This window comes from Temnothorax curvispinosus, unplaced genomic scaffold (assembly GCF_003070985.1).
Source record: "Temnothorax curvispinosus isolate PA1 unplaced genomic scaffold, ASM307098v1 QBEX01000846.1, whole genome shotgun sequence".
NCBI classification, from domain to species: Eukaryota; Metazoa; Arthropoda; class Insecta; order Hymenoptera; family Formicidae; genus Temnothorax; species Temnothorax curvispinosus.
Genome location: NW_020210626.1, coordinates 1496 through 6297, shown reverse-complemented (window position 1 = coordinate 6297; position 4802 = coordinate 1496). Strand labels below are relative to the sequence as shown.

Here is a 4802-nt window from a genome sequence, read left to right as displayed (position 1 = left end):
ATTCTCGAAAAAAGAAAAATATCTTTTAAAGGCGAGTCTTTCGAAACAAGATTATACGAATTATGTAATTTTATTGATAATTTGCCACCTGATACCGTTTGTTTACTGCCTACTTGTCATATGTGCGATGTTCTTAACACTGCAATGTTAAGTCGTATTGATTAAAAAAAAATATTATTAATTGCTGAAGATACGTATGAATGTGATAGACATATAAAAAAGAAAGTAGTAAAAAAATTGACGAATAATGATGAAAATAATACTAGAACAGCTGGACTTTTAAGACAAATTACAATTAAAATTGGAGCTAAAGTCATGATAAGACGCAATATTGATGTCACTTTGGGCCTTGTAAATGGTACAATTGCTACAGTTATTTCTGTTGTGCAAAATACTGATTATGTAGTGTGACGTTGCGGCCCGCCGCCGTCACAAAGCGCGGAATTTCGCGCCCAGGGACGAGCCAGAGAGGCGACGACGAGATCTCCAGGGGCCGAATATTCATATCATTTCCGCAATTTGATTATTTATTTTATTTTTATATAATCGTAATACGCGCGGCGCCTCACCCACATCACGGCGAATCTTCGAGGGAGTACCGGTAACGGAAGGGGTCCAAGAGGACCAAGGACCGAGGAGGGGTGGCGAGAGCGGAAACCCTTGAGATCACGGGCGGCGAGAGCAACGTGGCCGGCGTGCGGCGCGTGAGGCAGCGATGGACGAAGGCCGCCGATAGCGGGGCCCCAGGTACCGGGGAAAACCCGACCTCAGCAATTTGCCTTCGCGAAATACCGGCCCGCGGGGTGGCTGATTACCGCCCCGAGGTCAAACCGGAGGCACACCGGCCAGAACGAAGTCCAGTCCGCTGCCCAGGGACAAATTGAAGGAGTCGCTACGCCGCCAAGGGACCGTTGCGCGCCCCCGAAGGATCCCCTTGCGACGATCCTGCGTTGAGATATCGCGCGAGCTTGCAAGCTCGCTCCCGATTGGTCGGCGCGCCCCTAAGGAAGGGGGTGCCACATCGATTCCACAATTGAGCGGATTTAGCGAGACACTCACTCTCTGGTCGTCCGTCGGCGAGTCCGAACACGTTACATTAAGCTCCGCGATAGCTGCCCCGAATCGGGAGACAGTTTTTCGCATTCGACGATTAAATACGAGGTGACGGCGAGGAGTCCCAGGAGAAGGCGTTACACCGGTGAGGTTGCCCGCAAGTAATATCAAAATGTAAAGCCACGACGCCGCCCTCCGGTACGCGTTCTCGCTCGAGAAAACGTTTGTAATACCGCGACACGCACGGTTCCTTGAGACCGAGTATAGAATTGCGATCGACAGCGAGAGCGAAGGGCCTCGGGATGGTATCGTGGCCGCGGAATCGTGATAAAGACATTATGGTGAGCCTCTGGAGATCGCGATAGATTTGTTGGCGAAAGCCTGTAATGCGAACCCGTTTTCGTGTAATGTCCGCGCTCGTAGTCGCGCCTCGCGCACACGGTGTTCACGGCGTATCGAATTACCAAATATTACTTGCGTTGGAATGTCGTCCACGTCGGCACATTTAATCGCGTTAACATGCCGTTCATGTTGGCTAATTGCATTATGTGCGAAGTTGCACATGCCGAATTTTGTCGTTTATGGGAAAGGCAGGAAGGAGCGAGAAAGCGAGGCAGAAAGCGATTGCGTGAAAGGAAGAGTATTTTTCAACAGTACAGTGTACAAAAGCAAGCCGAAGACAAGAACGAGACAGAAGTACGCGAACTCAAAATCGGCGAAATCGGAGTGAAAGCGTGCGAACGTTACTTAGCGAAAGCTACGTGCGATATAAGCGCGGGCACGGCCGTGCGTGCTTTATTTATAGTCCCCGACTTTCCAGAAGATTCTGCCGGTGAGCGACAACAATTCTGTCGGAGACAAAGGCGGTGGCGAATATTCCAGAAAGTCGGAGGACAAGTTGTTTGTTTCTATTTGAAGGCTCCATCCGTTTGCCTCGTGCGGTTGCTAACCAATTTTTCCAGCCGCGCGATTCGCGGACCGAAGCCTGTCTGCGCGACGCGTTACGCAGGCGAGCGCGCGCTCGTGATTGGCGCACGCGAGCTCGGTGTGATCTTTCGCGGTGAAGCTGCCTTTTCCGAACATCCCGCCCGCCTCGTCGGTAGCGGTCGACGAAACAGCGCGAACTTAATCGATCGAAGTGTCGATCCTTCCCCGGCGTCCGCGCGACACGTGCTAAAGTCAGCTGATTGAGAAAGCAAAGTACAGTGAGTCACTATCAGCCGTGTCAACGAAGCAAATCACACGGCGTGAGTACTACAGCTACATTAGAAAGAAAAATTAATTACATGAAAATTATGTACAAGAAAAAATACGGCAATGACGATCGGCTATCTTTAGTGTAAATTACGTATGTACAGGTTAATATGCAAGTGACAGGCTCTTGGGCCTGGGTGTCAGCCGGGGGCAGAGATACGAGCTTCACGACGGGGCGAGTGAGCTCTCCGTTAGCGGTCCGCAGGTCTACCACCCGCACCTGGCCGTCTTCTCCTGGGTGAAGGCGAGCGACTCGAGCGAGTGGCCAGCGCGAAGGTGGCGTGGTCTCGCTCTTGATTAGGCATAGCTGTCCCTCTCGCAAATTCCTGTCAGCCGTCCACCACTTCGGTCTCGGGGTAAGTTCCTGCAGGTACTCGCGGGACCACCGTTGCCACAGGTGGTCTCTCATGTTCTAAAGGAGACGCCAGCGGCTCAACCGATTGGTTGGAATGTCGATGGTGGACGGCTCGGGGATTGCGTTAAGGGGTGCCCCGATGAGGAAGTGACCGGGGGTTAGGGCGTCGAGGTCCTCTGGATCATCAGTCAGGGCCTGGAGCGGGCGAGTGTTGAGACAGGCTTCTACCTCAGCTAGGAAGGTGGTCATCTCCTCAAAGGTGAGCTTCGTCTCGCCGATGACTCGCCGCAGGTGCCGTTTCATGGACTTTACCGCTGCTTCTCATAGCCCGCCGAAGGGCGGCGGGGGAGGGGGGTTGAAGTTGCCATTGGACGCCTTCGTCCGCTAAATGCCCGATGACCCGATGGACCCCTCGATTTGCTGCCTGAAATAGCGCCTTGAACTGATTGTCGGCCCCCACGAAGTTGGTCCCGCAGTCGCTATAGACCGCCCGGCACAGTCCTCGTCGGGAGACAAAGCGCCTGAAGGCGACCAAGAACGCGTCGGCCGAATAGTCACTCACTGCCTCGAGGTGGACGGCCTTGGAGCTGAAACACAAAAACTGCCAGGAAGGCCTTGTACGCTTTGTGGACGCGTCCCTAGGCCGTCCGAAGGAATATCGGACCGGCGAAGTCCACTCCGGTGTGGAGAAAGGGCCGACTGGGGGTGACCCTGGCCCGTGGCAGACTTCCCATTATAGGTTGCGGGGAGGCCGCCCGCCATCGGATGCATGGGAGGCATCGGTGGATTACGCCTCGCACAAGCTGACGGCCCCGTGGGATCCAAAACCGCTGGCGGACGATCGCTAGAGTGGCCTGAGTTCCCTACATGGAGAGAGCGGCGATGACTTGCGTCGATCACCAGGTAAGCCAGACGCGAGCCCGGCGGCAGTATGGCTGGGTGTCGTTGGTCATCGTCTAATGGCGCGTGTTTAATTCGTCCTCCAACCCGCAGGATTCCCTTAGCGTCGATGACCGGAGTGAGTCGGCGAAGGGGGCTTTGGCCAGATACCGCCTGTTCAGCCCGAACGTCAGCGAGCTCCTGAGGGTAGGCGACCGACTGAGCCACCCGGATCCTTCGCGCGAGGGCCGCGTCCAGCTCCGCTGAGGTCAGCACCGAGACGTTCGCCCTTGAGTCAGGTAAGGAGCGGTGCATCCTCCATCTAACCATCCAGGCCGAGACACGAAGCAACCGTTGGAGAGAGGAGAACCGAAGGAGTTCATCGGGTTCTCGCGCGTCAGAGGCCACGAAACACCGGAGGGCCCTCTGCTGCGGGAACTCCACATGCTCCGAGAGGCCCGGTTCCGCCGGCCAGTCCGCCGAGCCCCTGGCGAGAAAGTCGGGCCCGCTCCACCAGAGGGGATGATCCAGGAGCTCCCTCGGGGTTAAGCCACGAGAGGCGCAATCAGCCGGATTCTGGTTCCCAGGGACATGACGCTATTGTCATGACGTCGGGCCTTCGCCCTCATGCTGGCCTCCGCGTCACGTGGCTCGGCTACCCCTTCTGGTCGGGGCATGATGACGATCGGCTCGACCGTGTCCTCTGGGTCCGGCGGACGGGCGTCCCGCGCTCTCTTCTCTATGCCGCGTTCTTCTACGCGCCAATCGGGTGTTGGTCCGCGCTCCGCTTCTCCCTCCAGGACCGCTGGTTCGGCGTGGATTTGATCGCCCCGGAACTCGATCGTGATTCGGAACGGCCTGCGTGTGCCATCCGCGCGTTCTATCCACCGCGTCGTTGCGATCAAATTCACCGCTGCGAGGTCTGCTTCTTTCATTACGTCGCTTGGCACGCGGATGTTGTGAAGCATCTTAACTGATCGACCACTGAAGCGGTCGCACTCGGCTATCCGTTGTAGCACTCCCCTCATTTCGTTTATCTGCTGCTGGAACTCCTCCCGGGTGCGAGTTTGCCCCGGGGGTATGTTCCGAATGTACCGCTCGACCCCTTCGAGCGTGTCCCTCATGAGCATTTTATGCTCGAGGTATCTCTTGTGGTCCGTTAATGTTTGGGCCGCCGCATCGAGTCTCACGCGCAACTGTTCGAACGTTAACTGCTCGATCGGGATGTCGTTCGCCGGGATCCTCTGTGCCCCGTTCCTTC

The 4802-nt window shown here is 55.8% G+C and overlaps 1 pseudogene; it reads left to right on the top strand.

The window, feature by feature from the left end:
- The window catches only part of LOC112458585, a 1437-nt pseudogene extending 1026 nt beyond the window's left edge, over window positions 1-411 (top strand).
- Window positions 412-4802: the final 4391 nt, after the last annotated feature.